The sequence below is a fragment of the Diuraphis noxia genome, unplaced genomic scaffold (genome assembly GCF_037042655.1).
Source record: "Diuraphis noxia isolate RWA-SAM2 unplaced genomic scaffold, SU_Dnox_SAM2 contig0004, whole genome shotgun sequence".
In the NCBI taxonomy this organism is placed as follows: Eukaryota; Metazoa; Arthropoda; class Insecta; order Hemiptera; family Aphididae; genus Diuraphis; species Diuraphis noxia.
This window is the reverse complement of record NW_028301714.1, coordinates 19,329,141-19,348,770: the sequence shown is the minus strand read 5'-3', so window position 1 is coordinate 19,348,770 and position 19,630 is coordinate 19,329,141. Positions and strand designations below refer to the sequence as shown.

General features: G+C 30.8%; 1 pseudogene; it reads left to right on the top strand.

Moving 5' to 3' along the window:
• Positions 1-6,635: 6,635 nt before the first annotated feature.
• Positions 6,636-7,217, top strand: LOC149055812 (uncharacterized; annotated as a pseudogene).
• The last annotated feature ends 12,413 nt before the right edge of the window (positions 7,218-19,630 follow it).

Here is a 19,630-nt window from a genome sequence, read left to right as displayed (position 1 = left end):
GTGTCTACATTAGTGGTTGGATGAAGGTTACGTATGACGACACGGAGTGGTTTATCTTGTTTGAGCTGGTAAGTGTGAAATTCCGCTTCTTGATCTTTTAAAAAGTGAATAAGTGCCCTGTATGATTCAGGATTCGATGTTTGAATTTTTAAACGGTCAGCAGACGTTTTGCAGAAGAAATTATCTACACCAATTAATTCAATTAGCGATGTACATAGGTCTAAGTAGTTTAACACGCCCCTTACAAAAATAGGAGGTGGGGGTTTGAAAACTTCGTCTGAGATATCATTGTTTGGTTCGTCAGGCAGCTGTTGAGAAGACGAGTTTTGGTCAGGCTCGTCAAGTTGATTTAGGATTTCAAACCGATTTGTTGATTTAAACAGTTTGGTTTTTTTTTTTTTAATATTTTGCGATATAATATTGACCTGATCGCTTGTCGATGAGGTTTGAGAAGATGAAGAGAGATTTCTTTTACCTTGAGTAGCATGAGTAACATTGTCATTTGGATTTTTATTTGAAGTTGCGTCGTCATATTTGGTATTAGAAGCGTGAGGGTTTGACTTAATTGGCTGACTGGACGTTGTTGTTTTGCGTTGACCGATTTGCTGATTAGCTCTATTATTAATATTATTCATAATTAATTAAATTGCGGCGGCGGCGTGTGTTTGTTTTATCTAGACCGCCTGGTGGCGGTCGCAGATAAGGAGAACTCGTATGCACTATTGCGTAATAACGCAGTAATGTGAGTACGGCGAACTTATGTAAGGATTTTAAACGACGATTTTGGAGAACTTATACAAGCGACGTTGGTAAGTTTATCATAATAAAAACACTGCTAGTAGGTTGCGAAAAAAGAAACACTAAAGTACAACTAAGATTTACTCATTGTCACTGAACAGTGAACGCTAATGAGTGCGATTATATTAATTACGAGAGGAGCGCACAGAGACACGTGTGTATCGGATGGCTTCCACCGCGGAACTTTGAGTTGACATATAAAATGTGATTTTGAAATAGGTTAACCTTGTGCTAAAAATTTGTAAACTAATATTAAACCATAGTACTCAATAATATTTAATTTGGTGTCATGTATATTTTAAAGCAGTGGTTCCCAACTCAACAATAGGCACGGAACACTTTTATAAATTTTTCACCGTCATGGACCACTCCCTGATTTCAACCCCTCCCCCTCTTTATATCACTTATTTAAATATATTTAAAAATATAACAAATTTATATTATTGAGTATTAATGTGACTTATTAGGGCGTGCTTCTTTTACCAGTTGTGAAATTCTTGGAACGATGCTGTTGCTTAGTGCCAGTCGCATATCATCACTTGGATTCAGATGATTTCATTGTTTATTTTTATTGATAATAGTGAAGAAAATCCTTGATCACATAAATATGTGGTTGAAAAAACCACGAGGAAACGTAATGCTGTTTGCCGAATGTTTGGATATCCCATGGCATTTTTACATCAAAACTCTTCTAAGTTTGTACTATATTCAAACGAACTCTTCAAGTTGCTGTCGTTCTGAAGATCTGAGATATGAGACATAACTAGTAATAGTTACCGTAATATAGTAGTATAGTCAATAGTGGAAAAACGCAGATAAATATTTATCACAATTTAGCTATACCCGCATGACCGAATGTTATTTATATCCGTACATAAATTGTAATCGGTCGCGATAGTGTGTTATCTGGCTGTTAGGCGCTAAGCCGTTAATAATAAAAAATATCAAGTATAATTTCGCTCATAATTTAAATTAAAATTTTTTTATTCGCGGACCACTTAAGATGAGTCCACGGACCACCAGTTGGGAACCACTGTTTTAAAGCAATTACGTAGTGTATTATACGTAGGTACATTATACATAAACCTAACATGATATGACGCTTAAAAAATTACAATTTATGATTTTAATTTAAAATTAATTGTAATAATTTTTTGTGGTTTATATGTTGCACACAATGCACGTTGTCAATAAACTATATATTATTATTTATACCGTGCATGAGTAAATTACTATTTTTATTTTTATAATATAATTTTAAAAGTTTGGAATTTATAAATATAATATACATTAACATGAAACTCGAATTTAATATTAAACATATTTATGTGTTCATATTATTTACATTATTATTTCACAAGTATATTTATAAAATTGTATCAAACATATAATGTTATAATAAAGGAGGTCATTTTTATGTCATCTATAATAATAATAATAATACAGAATATTTACAAAACATTGTTCAATATTTTTAATATTTCAAAATTAACTTTCAAAGCTCAAACACAGCGGTACTTTGTAATAATAATTGTTAAAGAGAAATTTAATTATTCTTAAAGTTTAAAACTTAATTAATGTGACTGAAATCATAGGATTTGAAATATTTAAATCAAATTTTTAATTTCCGTACAGTGCTAAATTCATCATACAGGAAATTAAACAAAAATGTTAAAATAAACGTTAAACTTGCAATGTAAAAATTGATTTGCAACCATAGCTCACTGATTATACTATATTCTATTCACCAAAAACGATTAATGAATTAGTTTTTATTAATGTATTATTATGTTTTATAATTATTATTATAACAATGATATTGAAATGTTTTTATTAGATTTTATTATCGCCTACATTAATGTTGATTCCTTTTTACAATCAACAAAATCATAACGGTGGTAAGGCGTATATCATACGTATAAATCGCTGGTAATAATATTATAGGAAGGTCGCGTCGTTCGGACGTTACGCATCGCTCACAATACGACCCATGCCACTGCCAATATATTGCATTTTCCATAAGCATATCACAAATATATTATATAACTTTTCAGCAGTTTGATGTAGTATCCAATAATTATATTATACTTCATTGACATAGTAAAATACACCTAAAACTTTTGTAAATATTTTCCACGTAAGATATTTAAATGTGATAAAGATAATTTTTTAAAATCATTATTGATAACACACGTAAAAATAAAAAATTGATAAAATCATATTCTCACCATATTCGAAATAAAACCTTTGAACTCATAACATCCCTTTTAATTATTATACATTTATAATATTGTTTAATGTTGATGTTCATATGTTTTGGAAAAATGTTTATTATCTGTTCAATATTTTTATTATTGACGATCAGTTAAGAAATTTCCAAAATTAAAATTAAAAATAATCAATTTTTAGAAAGTTTGACGTTTTTCCGAAATCATAAATATGAATTTAAGAAATATTTATCTTAATAATTTAAAGTTTTTTCTAAGTTTTGTAAACTTATTTTGTAATAATTTATGACAAATATTCGATTATACTCCTAGTTTTGATATTCATGAATCATAGTCATAAGTACCCATTAACTCACAAATTATTGCTACACAATATAATTTCCTATCATTAATTTTGAATTTTTCAATTATTATTTTAGAAAACAACTATTTTGTGTTTTTCGTATTTAAATAAAAACTAAAATATGAAACTAAATTATATTAGAAGTTCCTACCTTATATTATTTTTCAAGTAGTTTTTAAGGGTATTTATAGACCGCCTAATCACATATATTACACATCTTTATAAATCAATAACTTCCATTGATATTGCCTGCAGTATTTTCTTTCCATTATCATATTTATGTAATACGTTTGTAATGTCATTGTATCAACAACTTCAAATCTTTCTAAACCATTTTTATAAGAGTTTGTTGTGTAATTAAATAGAGTGGTCCATCATTTATTATTATTATTATGTTTTTGTTTGAACATTTGTCTTTTCTTTTAAGCATAGTTTTGGTGTCAATAAGAGTAGATAAGGCACGTTGAATACATATTCAGATAGTCGGTTAGTGTTTTAAGATTTATCAGTGTTTAAAGAGTGGTTTAGCACTGTAATACAACGTCTCAAAGTTCTCGATCCACTAAATGTTTATCCTCATCATTCATAATCAGTGAAGTTTTTGTAATTCCTACAATTTAAAAAAACCATAACTTGAATAAAATAAAATTTCTTTTTTAAAGCATTTTATAAGAGTTAAAACTGTGTTTCATGCTAAGTCCTGTTTTAAAGGAAATGTCATTTGAATATATTATCATCGTTACAATTGTTTTCGTATATAAAAATGTTTTGGCGTATAAACGTTTACAAAATGTATAATAATCATATTTTATTGTAAAATTCGAATCATGCATATTATTATATTTCCAACCAATTAAGTATTGTCGCTTTTTTATTTGGCTCACTATTATAATTGTATCGTGGGTCACTTTATTCATCACCCGGATTTACATGACAGTGATTTGGCTTCCAGCCATTTATTTCGTCGACCTTTGAATTTCGGCCATTTGTTGCAACCAATCGCATACATATCCAAATGATATAAATTAAATCTAAACATATAAAGTTATTGATAATATCGCAATAATTATTAATCACTTCAATTTACAATACTTTGCGTGACATTGGATAGTAATTAACCCTTTTAAACGTGTTTGTTTTTAAACACTAAACCAATGAATATCATATAAATTGAATATAAAATCATTTCATGACAAAATCTAAAATATTAGATTTCTATTCAAATCTGAAATATCGCTATGAAAAATAATATATTCTGAATTATATGCAATCTTATTAAATCTCAGATTCAACGTGACAAACATTGAAACGTATTCTGCGTCGCTTAGTGTGAAGATATTTAATTACTTCACCCGGACGTTTGATGTGAATTTTAGATCACCGCTAAATAATTTAATTAGTAAATATTAACGGGTGGCAGTTTGCATGATATGAATAAATTATTAATTATTAATATTGTACAAGTGCGTAATAATAATAATAAACACTCACCGTAAGACAGTGAAATGCAAACAAAACTAAATGTAAATACTACAGAAAGGTAGGTACAATATTTAACTTAAAAGTCGTTTTCTTTGTCATAATAATATGGGATTTCAATATGAAGTCAAGGAGTCCAAAGAATCGTCAATTGTCAAAAAATTTGATACTTAACTTGTTCTTACGTTTTAAACCGACAGTACCTCGTAAGAAAATTTATTTTTTCGTCACTCGGAAATCATTTATATTATCTCTATGATAATAATAATTATAATAATAATAATATAGGTGCGAGTAGCGAGTAGCACAACGTGTCATGTTGATTGTTCAATCGTTCCATTGTCGATAACAGACAATAATTTATAACTGTTCCGTTTCCGTTATACTGTAGTTATAGCGCTTGCAGACTACGATAATTCAAAAATCGCCACCAATACAACAACGATTGGTTTCGGATTTTCGAGCCTAAATATTGCAGCAACCACCGAGAGCTATCGTGTTGACAATCAGCATCAGTTGCTCGGCCACGGTAGTGGCGTTTCGCGGAGATTAATCGCCAACATCGCAACACCAATGAATTTCATCACCGTTCGAGGATCGTGAATATTCATGTCGTCATTATCGTTATGGCACGCTCGCGAGACCGTAAGCAGCTCGTCACCACCGCAGCGGAACGATACCAGAGCGTTGTTTGCGCCATTTAATGACACCGGACATTTTAAAGGCTGAATGCCGCATAAATTTACTCGTGTTTGACGGTCATGTCCCGCCAGCCCGACGACCACCGATGTCCTTCTCTCCACGACCACCAGACACTCGTGCTGCACTTGACGATGGCACTTTTGGACCATAAAACAATCATCCGGACATGTGAGACACCGCTATTATACGACGACGAGAATTCGACAAATATATAACCGTATGTACACACTATCGTGTTACACACTGGTTTCAGTAGTTACCAGACTTAGGTATTTCGATCGGCTGTTTGTCGACCAACTGTTTATTATTCACTATCCACGACCCAGCTACTCGCAAAACACAGCAGCACATTTGCGTTCGGCCGAACCTGAAATCTTGTCTTTTCGAACTGTTGTAGTGTGATTTTATATTACATATTACCGATTCGAGAACAACAATAATTAAGTGGGCATCCACATTTGTATGTTTTTTTTATTTTTTATTCACGATACTTCAAATGTTGTAGGTATAAAAATTTTACGAGTACCTATGTAAATCTATAATATAAAAATGAATCGTAAAATGTGTTGGTAAGCGCATAACTCAACAAAGCCTGGACTAATTTGACCAATTTGTTTTTAATGTTCGTTGAAGTCCAAGGATGGTTTTTACAGCGAGAAAAATTCGAGTAATTTCTGAGGAGACCCTAAAAACAGCCCTTTTCTTTTTAAAATAGCCCTTTTTATAATATGGATAATAATGATCGTCTCCGTGGCAATGTAATCACTGATCAAGAACATCATCTATGGTGGTCGATTATTTGTAAACTCTCTGTTAATGATCGATTAGAATTATAATGATTTGGTAGAGGAACAATTTACAATGCCATTACATTTTTTATTCATTATTCGTGTATGTATATTATTTAAAGACGTACATTAAATTGAAACATCAACAAACTGTCAATATGTCGTAAGTGTTGTTTTTCTTGGATTTTCTGTCCTATTCTACCGAGTTTGCTTTTGTCAACTGATACACGGATTAAATTCGTATATCGTATTTTGTGCAGAGTGTTAAGTTACCTATGATCACTAATTATTTGCATGATGCCATCTGATAATTACAAAATTGTAATCAGAGCTGATAAAACACCTGCGGGTCAACATGCAAGACGTTTTAATGCACCAACTATTGATGAAGTTGCTATCGTTGTAGTTGGAGAAAACTTGGAATCCCGTGATATTGTTTTACATCGTCAGAATGATCGATTACAACGTATAAAGGAAACACACCGCGCTCATATGATGCACTGCAATATCCCATTCTATTTTGGCAAGGTGAAGATGGCTATGATTTCTCAATAAAAATGATAAATCCCATTACAGGTAATTAAAATATTAGTTTAGCTATGGCGATAATGTCTCAGTCACCATATTATGTATTTTAATTTTATATTTCAATGTTATTATTATTATATTATTATTACAGGTTCTGAAACCAACAAAAAAGTCAGTTCAATGAACTATTATTCATACCACTTAATGATTCGGGAAAATGAAGACAATCACATATTGAAATGTTGGCGATTATATCACAAAATATATGTTGTTGAAATGTATGTTAAAATTGAAACGGAGAGATTAATATTCATCAGGTTGAATCAGACAAAACTCCGATCTGAAGAGTAGATATGTGGTTATAATATAAGTGTTATTATAAGTGTTTGTGGTATTAATCTGGAAAACCCATGTTTCTCACATGGACAATTGTATGTTGCCTGTTCCCGTGTTGGGAAACCATCAGATTTGTTTGTCTATGCGCCAGGTAATCAAACAAAAAACATCGTATAGTACAAAGCACTACAATGAAAATAAAACTGATTTTTGTTAATAATTATGATTGACATGATTAACAATAAAGCGATTACTTACTTTTAAATGCTTATATATGTTTTATTACTTTTATTTAATTATTTTTTATTCACACCGCCCTATCACCAGGGTGACGGTTCTGTTCAGGAGAATTTTTGCCCCGACAGGACGAGTACGGTGACAGGGAGGTGATACAAATTAAATAAAATAACAAATAACAAATAAAATTGAATACAATTGAATAAAGTTTGAGTCATATGGAGATGGTACATTTAACGGGCAACGAAGTGCACGGGATCAGCTAGTTTATATTGAAAATGCTCATACCATACAGAAAAGTTCAAACTCAATAAAAATTCAACGTATCAATACGAATACGTCATACACTGTTTGCGACAGTTTGATAATAGGTCAATAATTTACATCAATTAAATTCAATTAAATCTAATAACACTTCAAGAAAGGTTCTGCTGAAAAGATCCAGAGAAACAAATTGTGCGTGGACATCCACTTAAGCCTAAGAGTAACCAGTAGGTATACATGTATTATAGGTAACCATAGTATATCCGTTTGATATGCCATTACACTCATAATTTCTATTTTTATATAAAATGTACTGTTCTAGAGCTTTTTGAATAAGATCATTAAAGTTATTGAATTTCGGTTTAAAAGTAAAAAAAATACTGCTTCTGCAGTTATAGTACTCAGATTTTTAACGAGGAAAGTACCCAAAAAAGCAATTTATTTTGTATAATAATCAATAGTATTTCATTCATGAGGTTGGTAATAAATTAATGATTTTTACCTTTTTTTTTTTTTAATATACTGTGACGTCTTTAACTTCTAATACTTTTTTTTAAATTTATATTTAACCGATTTTGATGAAAAAATCCTTATTATAAACAGTACTAGGTAATAAAATATAATTACTTGTATTATACTGAGCGGACCGGGCATTTACCTACTTTTTATGCTTTATTTAAAAAAATTCATTAAAGTATTGATCTTGACGTGTTTATACATAAGTAAAGGTTGAAATTCATCCATGGTTATATCATGTAAGGAATTAAATCAATCAAATAATTTGAAAATAAATCGAAAATTATAAGAAATTATGTTGAGCATGAAATTGTTGCAAACAATTTTATCGGTATACTTTATAACTTTGTTTTACCAGAGTGTCCTACATATTTCTTGTAATCAAGATTCGGTTGAATTTTGTTCGTGTGTGCGCGTAAATTATTACTGTTAAGAGGACGCCACACCCGCATGTGTTGTCTTCGTCTTACAAACGTATAACATAGCAAAATCTGTTAAGCGCAGGAAAACTGTTCTCCCTCAACAGTGGCGTGCCCAGGAAATTTCAACGGAGAGGGATATATGTTATACATTTTTTAGTAAAAGTAGGTACATTTAAATTAATCATGGTTATCCAAACACAAAAATTGCTAAATATTGAGTATCATTCTACAATTAGAATTAATTTAAATAGTCACACACTATACACTATTGTTTAAATAAAATGACAACATTAAACTAAAAACATTTATAACCTTTATTAAAATAATTAACATACAAAAGAAAAATAATTCTTAAAAACAACTTAGTTATTCGTTATTCCAAACGAAAATTTATATTTATACTTTTAGTCTACGTGATAAGCATGATCCATCATTCTATCTTATATCTTACCATAAACATAATTAATTATTAATTATTACTTAGAGGATTTATTGCTTACGAACATGAATACATAATCACTGATCTATAATCAGTATAATCCGTATAGTGAATGTTTATAATAGCCAATGGGAAATAATTTATAAGCAATAACTTATTACTGATAATTTTAAAAGTAATATCCATATCCATATATAAATGTTTATATATGTCTATGGTAATATCTAATAAGTTGAAGTTAATAAAAAAAAGCCAATGGGGGGGAATATAACCCCCCCCCCCCCCCCCCCCGGGGCACGCCACTGTCCCTCAATATTTATAATAGATTTTTCAAAATTTCACAACGCATAGGTAAGAACTTTATCTGTGTCATAGCGTCGTTATTTTTTTGATAACATAAATATAATTAAAGTTATAAGCTTAAGAAAATACATTTATTTTTTATTTTTTCATTAAATTACTTAAAATTATTGGTTTGTATTATCAAAAAAATAACGATGCTATGACACAGATAAAGTTCTTACCTATGCGTTGTGAAATTTTGAAAATTCTATTATAAATATTGAGGGAGAACAGTTGTCCCGCGCTAAACAGATTTTGCTATGTTATACGTTTGTAAGACGGAGACAACACATGCGGGTGTGGCGTCCTCTTAAAATAAGCTTTATCCAAGTACATTTAAAGCGAAACCATTGATTATATTTCAAAATAGTTAATCCATATTATTTTAAGAACCAACCAAAAAACTGTAGTTCTACTGAATTTTATTTTAATTAAAAAATTAGTTTTAATACTGTTCTGTATTCAGTATAATATAATATATATAATTTTAAGTTAAATAATTATATTCATAATTAGAATTAGAATTCAGAATACCAGTATTTTACAACCTATGGGCGGTGACCCAAAATTGGTTTTCAAAATATTTTTGAGGGTTTTCTGTCTAAAACTAATATCAAAATAGGAAGATAAAAATATATACTGATGTACCTACATTATATTTTAATACATTGAAATGAAAATCAGAAAAAAAAAACAGCAAAATGTTTTTTTTTTCCGTTCACGTGTAAAATATCTGGCAAGGAGGAAATATAGCTTTTGCTTTTAGAAAATCCAGGCTAACATAGCAAGTTAGATGGTCAACACACAGGTACATTAGATACATACATCGTATTGGACCGTGTCCAATAGACGCGATGGCAAGTTTGGGGAACTCGCTAAACGATTTCATCCTTTATTTTTTTTTACATTTTGTACCACTGGGAAAACTTTAGTAGATAAGCTAGACGTGGATAACAAACTGCAACACAAGGGGATACTCTGTGATTTAAAAGTTTGCAAGTTCCGTGGAAAAAATGTTCACGACACATCGAATACCGATTAGAAGAAAACCAATTGTCGGTCCACTTTATCAGTTTGAAACAGACTTAAGCAGTTAAGCTCGAGATATTTACTTATCTATAATTTTTTTCAGGACCGTTTATTTATTTGCAATTAACATGATATTATTTTCGTGGTTGATTTTTAAACGGCACCTACGTCTGTACCTGTACGCAATAGATTTTATTGAAAATAACTTAAAATATCGCGTGATGAATGAAATTTCAATATGTAGAAAAATACTGTAAGCGTACTTTCGTTCTCCAGTGATACAATGTAATATGATATTCCAAAAGAACAAGGCTTTTAATATATATGTAAATATTATACAATAGCATAATTTTTTGTTTCAAATAAAATGTGCTTATTTAATTTATACCTATTTATATTAAAGTAGTGTTTGGTACTTACTACTTAGTATATATTATGGTATCAAACTCGATGACTGTTTAAAATGAAAAACACAAATATAAAAAAGAATTAAAATACGTTTATAATTTATAACATAAACAAAAACACTTGGATATTTTAAATACAAACAGTTTTTACAATGACATTCTAAAATGTAGTACAAGGCATAAAATGTGACTAAAAAAATATGTATTATATATATTTTAATTAAATACATACCAAAAAAGTTCAAACGTTTTAACATAAAAAGCAAATTTTGCACACTAAGAAAAATAATTATTTATTTTCGATAATAAGTTTGAGATCAATAATTCATAAATAATTCAATAATTTAGATTAATTAAGTTATGTCATGTACCTACGTGTATGAAAAAATAAAAATATTTGGAAGTTAACACTAAGAAAAATACGTTTTTATTTATTTTATTAAATTACTTTGTATAATGTTGAAATAATAAAAGTAATTAAAAAATTAATTTGTACACGATCACAGGAGATTCTTAATGAAACAAATCACGCTCAATTGCTTTAAATTATTAAATGTTCTAAAATGTAAAAATTTCAATATGATACTTTGAATAGTAATTAAAAAAGTGAATACAAATAAATGTTTAAATTATTTTAAAGAATATACAGTATTGTATAAGTGTATATAATAAAATTATTAAATATTCTAATAAAATACAATAATATACCTATTGCGTTAAATTCGGTTATTTTATTCAATTGCTACATTTTGTTTAAATAACCAACTGTATGGTACTCGTATATTCATGATTTAAACTACTAACGGTTTTATTATTTTTTTTATAAATTGGTTGATTGATTGATTATATATAATCTATAATATAAAAATGAATCGTAAAATGTGTTGGTAAACGCATAATTCAACAACGCCTGGACCAATTTAGCCAATTTTTTTTGTTTTTAATGTTCGTTGAAGTCCAATGATGGTTTTTACAGCGAGAAAAATTCGAATAATTGCTGGAAAGATCCTAAAAACCGCCCTTTTCTTTTTAAAATAGCCCTTTTTATAATATGGATAATAATGATCGTCTCCGTGGCAATGTAATCACTGATCAAGAACATCATCTATGGTGGTCGATTATTTGTAAACTCTCTGTTAATGATCGATTAGAATTATAATGATTTGATAGATGAACAATTTACAATACCATTACATTTTTTATTCTTTATTCGTTTATGTATATTATTTAAAGACGTACATTAAATTGAAACATCAACAAACTGTCAATATGTCGTAAGTGTTGTTTTTCTTGGATTTTCTGTCCTATTCTACTGAGTTTGCTTTTGTCAACTGATACACGAATTAAATTGTTACATTTAATTTAAATTGTTGCACAAAAATATTGTCAAATTAAATCAACAATATATTGAAATAGATAATCGTTGGATTGTTCATCCATTTTATCAAAGACCTTCAAAGCACACATCAACGTTGAATCTTGCCATTCAGTAAAATCTATTAAATACATTTGCAAATATGTAACCAAAGGGAGTGATATGGCTGTGATTGGAATTGCTGCAGAGAATTCCAATGATGAAGTTACCCAATACCAAATGGGCCGCTATGTTAGTAGTAATGAAGTAGTATGGCGATTATTTTCTTTTCCTATTCATGAGACTTAACCTAACCTTCTGTTGTTCACTTAGCTGTGCATTTAGAAAATGGACAAAGAGTGTATTTTACAGCACAGAACTCAGTACAAAGAGCTGCTCAGCCACCTTCTACTACATTAACCAGTTTCTTTGAGACATGCCAAAACGATGATTTTTCATAAACATTGCTATATTCTGAAATGCCAAAATATTACACTTGGAATCAATCCTCAAGGAAATTTATACGACGGAAATAAGGAAAACCAGTTCCAGAATACCCAGATGTATATTCCACCGATGCGATTGGTCGATTTTATTCAGTACATCCAAGCAATGATGAATGTTTTTATTTACGACTGCTATTAGTCAATGTACGTGGGCCAAAATCATTCCATTTACGAACTGTTGATGGTGAATTGTGTGGATCCTATAGAGAAGTCTGTCAACGTTTGCAATTGCTAGAAAATGACGATCATTGGGATCAAACTCTCAATGATGCTGTAATATCATTACATGCTCACCAAATACGAACAATATTTTCTATAATCATATGTACATGCTTCCCATCAAACCCAATCGATTTGTAGATCAAGTACAAAGATTATATGTGTGATGATATTTTGTATCAAATACGGAATAGAATGGGAAATCCAAATATACAAATCAGTGAAGAAATTTAAAACGAAGCATTGATTTCAATTGAGGACATGAGCTTGATGATGCCAAACAAACTATTAATTCAATTAGGCCTTACCACGCCCAATAGTCCAATGCATGATGCTTTTAACCAAGAGGTGCATCGAGAAAAACTGTATGATCTCAACACTTTGAAAGAATTAATTCAAACAAATCTCCCACTGTTGAATGAACAACATAAGTATGTATTTGATGCTCTTATGAAAGTAACAAATGATGAAACTGGAGGGATATACTTCTTAGATGCACCAGGTGGTACAGAAAAAACTTTTCTATTATTAGCAACAATACGCTCACAAAATAAAATTGCACTTGCACTCGCTTCGTCGGGAATCGCAGCAACTTTGCTTGAAGGTGGCCGAACAGCCCATTCAGCGCTGAAATTGTCATTAAATATGCAAAGCAATGAAACTCCAACCTGCAACATTTCAAAGAACTCTGAAATGGCAAAGGTTTTGCAGCAATGTCAATTGATTGTTGATACGGCACAAACGACGACACCTAAAACAGCCGTTTTCACGGTCACTGATTCGATACGTATGACAATATAATATAACATGAACATGCATACAATAAATAAAAACGATACGATTTTCAAGAAGTATTGTCGACGAGAATGACGAGTGAAAATGACATTAACGATGCCTAACAGGTTATAGGGTTGATGTCATATTCACTCGTCAAAACAAAGACTCCCACCAATGAGAACAGCACCCGGAGCAGAAATGGGTATATACGGGTGCATTTTACCAAATAGTGTCAGTACTGAGTACTTGCTGATTGAAGTACTGAGTACTCCTTCAATCATCAAAACACCAAGACCTCAGAAAATCAACACACTCTGCCGTCTACTGAAGGATCAAAGGAGAATAACCAACGCCTAAGAAAAAAAACCGCAACCACCAACACCGGCCACCGCTAGTGAAGACTGACATCGAGCAGCACCAGTGCAATCCAGACCAACGGACGGCGACACAGCCAGCCGCCGACATCGACCGTACCATATCAAAACACAGCCCCCATTTCCGGGCTAAGCCATACCGACGTAATTGTGACCCGGTCATATCAACCACAGTAGCAATAGCAACGACGTTCACAGACACCTCACGTCGATACGACTCACGCCACCAACATCGCCGACGGATTGGGACAGTGTGTTGTGGCTATCCTGACACGCAGTACGCAGAGACGATACGAACTCTTGACCACCAACAATCATCCAAGGAGCCGAGCCAGAACCATCCCGGAGTGCTTCGAAGAGGATTCAGAGAACCACACTTTACTCCGTATACTCGGCGGAAATTTAAACGGCTCTTATCAGTGCTATGAACGACATAGATAGACTCCCCAAGCGCGCCAGCCTAGGCCACGCTTCCCACCCGGGACTATTGATCGACGCAACTTTCTCGAGTGGGCTGATCATACCCACCCGGGCCGTTCCTCAATGTATATATAATAGCAAATACCCGATTATGTAAGACCGCCTCATACCCGAGTATTAATACAGGTAGTCACGGGAACGTGAGCAGTCAAATCCCCCCCAAGTTATAAATATATTTGTATATGAAATAAACAGGATAATTACACAAAACACCACTTGTTTAAATTATTAAAAGTGACAGAGTATCGTCTTCGGTAGCTCCGTTACAATTGGCGCCCATCCAGTGGCAAGAAGACCACGACAACGAGATCAACCGTAGACGACATCATCAAAGATGGGGAAGAACACGGTGCGACAGCTCCAAGATATTGTAAATGCTCAGAGCACCGCACTCCATAACTTAGCTATGGAGTTACGAGAAGCTACAGACACAATTAGGCAACTAATCAATGACACGGATACAAGAATAACGGCCGAAGCAGCAAAACGTGAAGGACATCCAATTGATGAAGACAGCAAGTCAAGACAACACAAGTACGAGAACAAGCAAAATCGAACTAACAATGCCAACTTTCAGTGGCGAAATAAACGAGCACCCAAAACAATTACTGAAAAACCTGAACTCGCATTTGATGCACAAACATATCACTCAAGTCAATCGAATGATTACAATATTTTTCTTTCAACTGGTAACTTGTTCTGTCTTTGCCTGTACTCTTCAGTAACCGAATCTTCGAAAAGCACTTGTTATTGAAATCAAATGATAATGAGACTGTACTTGAGCGAGTCGGCTTGGGGGAAGTGCACGAGTTTCACTTTCAGGACGCAAAGTTGCCACAATTAATTTCTCGTTGTTGTATTTTTTTTTGGCAAGCTGTGTGGATTGTAATTTCACTCACTCCTTCCAACAAACGTCAATGTTCGCGTTGTCTTCGTTTTCCAGCAGAAGCAAGAAGTGTAACAACTCCTATCTTTTTTACTACAGACACTTCACCACCTTCTAAACTTTCCTCACGAATAAAACACCGAACCATCTCTGAAGTCGAAGTAGATGCCATGTCAAATTATAAGTTGTGTACTCAACGGAAAATACTGTATATCCACAATTGATCGATATTCTGATTATTCGATTTCCTATGTAAAATAATCGAAATATGAAAGTACTTTGAGTTCATTACAATAAAAAAACATTGTTCATAATTAATTTAACTAAATAAAAATAAGTACATTTTCTTATTATCTCATCTAGATAAATTCAATGGCCATATATGTTCATTTATTACAAATGTTATAATAAAAATAGTAATATTTATGTTTTGAAATACTAAAATAGGTAATAATATTATATTGAGTACCGACATAATTAATATTGTTAATATGAAACATTTTATATTTTAATTTTAATAATTAATACAATAAATAAATAAACATAGATTATATATTAGAGTATATTATATAATGTGTATAAATAAAAATAACATGAAAAATACATTGAATATAATATGATAAAATATTACTTACCCAAAAAAGCGATTTCTAAGTTGTATGTTGTATGAACATCATCAAAAGTACAAATAAAACGGTTCAATATCTCACAATAGCTGAGATCTAAACCATAAAATTATTTATTAAATATCAATATAATGGTATTTGATTATACACGTATTATTCTAATTCTTTTATTTTAATTATATTAATATACACCAATCGGATTTTATAACAGTATTGATAAAAGTATTTAAAAATAAAATATAGCTAGACAAATCGTCATTATCGCGATAAGTGTAATATTTAATTCACCAGAAATTCCTAAAAATAGATCTATTGACTATCTCCGTTTCTAAATGACAACGCACTGCGCTAATAAGTTAAAATGGAAATTATGGTACCCAATACTTTATTATAATATATCAATATGTAGTTATAGGGTCGAAACCTTCGTGTATATTAATAATTTTAAATTATTTCTACGTATGTACATTGTACATAACAACTGCAATTATCTTAATTTTGCTTTTTGTAAATAAATTTATTTACCAACCGAATTTTGGTAAATTTGATGGTCTACAACTTTGTATCACTCTATGGAACACAAAATATGATTAGTTTACTAGATATAAGCAAAAAACTGAAAGTTTTAAGCTTTTTGCACCCCTCCCCGCCTAAGTTAGCACAAAGTCCTGTAAAACAACCTGTAAAAATTCCATTACCTTCGGAATACTTTACAGCTATCCCCCCCCCTATTTTTCATCGACTGGACTAATTCAAAAAAGTAAAAACGTAAAAAAATTATAAGGATAAAAAATATCAAAAATTATATTTTTTAATAAAAACGTTGGTTTTTTTACAACTTGAAACCATGTAAAAAAATATTTTGAAAAAATTAAATACTTTTTTTAAATAATGAGTGTGTTTTGATAAAAAAAATCACCCTATATAGTCGTATAAGTATTATACTATTTTTGTACTCAAATGCATTCATGGTATAATAATATAGTTTATTTCGTGTTTTGAATGAAAACAATGAAATTGTATATTGATCAAATGATTACAATCTACGACTGATAATTTATACTACTTTAATTTACTCGTTTAATAGTAAAACTATATACAGAGATGGGTATATACATTTAAAACTAGCATAATATGATATATTACTATATACAGGGTGTCCCACGAGGATTTAACCATTTCGATATCTCACGAAATAATGGAGATATCAAAATTCTGGTTTTATAATAAGACTCATAGGGTTAAGAACTACAATTATTTAATTTTTCAATTTATTTTAATGTTTCGGTAAAAAATTTAAAAAATACAAATATTTAATAATGTTGTTAGATCGTATCAGACGTCAGTTTTAACCATCTACTGTAAGTACTTATCTTCTTATATTATTATGAGTCGATGAAAAAAAATCGATGTGGGATTAGATGGAGATGAAAATTCAAAATAAGAATTTAAGGACGTGTTAATTCAGAAATCCGTGGCTAAATGGATATCAACAATAATATAATATATTTACCACTAAAATACGTAAAAGTGCGGTATTGTGTCTTGACGTCGCCGATAAGGCTTCAAAACAAAGTTTTTCGCCAATGTGCGATGAAAGCAAAGTTTTGTCGTCCATCTGCCACAAGCACTTTCCGCCGTTCCACTCATTACAATGCTGATTCAATATCGTCAAACCGTGTCTTGATCATTCCGTTTCGTTAATTTCACGAGTAAATAAACTGTCAACAGATTAATTTTCTGAATTCCCACGCGCTGATGACTGAAGCTGTGAATGGATATACCTATTATTATTGTACCATTTACATAAAGCCTACAACAATAATAATAAAAATGAGCGTCATATGTTTGGAGAATTACCGATAAAATATCTTTTAGATAAAATCAATGTGTTTGGGCAAGTTTCTTCTACTATGCTTGTTTAGGCAAGTATGATACAATTTGAATGATGAAAAAAAATTGTAATGATTAAGAAAAACTAATATTATCTCGTGCATTAAATCAACAAAAACTTAATAATTTTAGGTTATGGCACAAATATCAGTTTTGCTCGAGCATTGGAAATGTGAACTCAGTACCTATAGTGCCAGTATTATTTATTACGTACGTCACACGTCGTAGAGTATTCCAAATATGGATTTTATAATTGATAGTTAAAAGTTTTATTAAGAATAAATAAAATAAACGATGCATTTCGATCGAAGAATATTAAAAAAGGTCACCCAATAATGCATCGTAATGTTTTAAACTCATTCGCTCACATCATAATTTGTACCAAATCACACTACTACATTCCAATTTTTACAAAATCGCCTAACCGTAAACTACCCATAAAATATTAATACGGTGTGTGCTAACGAGCTGCTTGAAGGGCGTTCACCAGACGCTTAGTCCTCTGAATCGTCATGAGAGATTATTTTCAGGGAAAAATCAACTAAACATTTTTATAATTACAAAACACGTGAAGTATTTTTTATCAGATCGAAATAAACTAAGGTGTTAAACAAATTTCAGATTTTAAGTGGCGTCCCCGACAGTCTGGATACAATACGGCTTCTTACAGTGGTCACTAATCGGTGGCACGTTTAAATGATTAAAAGGATCAAACATACGAAATCCTGATTTTGCCCTCGGCCTCGCCATTACGTTATTATTGTTTTGAATAACATTTAAATAAGAATATTGATGTACGAGAAATTGAGTGAATATCCAATTTTGTAATTCAAATGTTCATAAAAATTTAATTTGACTTTCCGGTTAGGTTAGATTTTTTGATAAAAGTAGGCAAACTCATGAAAAATCTTGTATTGGTTTTTTAAATCTTAGATATAACAGCATACATTTTTATAAATTTTAAACTCAAAATAAATTGCAAATTGTCGTAATTTTTAAGTATTTGTTAGAATTCAAACTTTCAATGATTATTAAAAAAAAAAAAGTGTATATATTTTTAATATTTTTTAACAATCATCATTGTGGCAATATATAAGGAGTCTTTTATTAAACTTGAAACTTTTTTAGCCAAAAAATAAGATTTTATTGTCATTTATAAAAAAAAAGACTAAAAAGATTGAAAATTGAAAATGTTTATAAATAACTTTAAAATATTTAAAATATTTTTAAAATCTTACCATGCATAAAAATGCCAGTATAAACATTTAGTGAAAATTTCATGTGTTTATGGTAATTTGTTTAGTAAAAATTCTAGTTTTTCCTTAAATTTTTTTGGTGCTATTGAAAACTATTGTGAATTTCAAAATTTGACCTCCACGATGAACTAACTAGATTCACTTTCCAACCGTAAGAGCTACTGAAGTTGAAAATCGAAACATTATTTCGACAACTTATCGTGTACACAGACACAGACACGCAAAAAATAAACAATTCTTCAAATAACTCTGATGATAATAATGATAATAATGTTTCTCACGCAGCTTTAACTTCCGCTATAAACTTGGTAATAGGAAGAACTTAGTTCAAAGAGAAAATGTCTCCTGTTCCACGAAGGAACTCCAAATGTGATTGCATCATAAAATAAAAGGCATTCAAC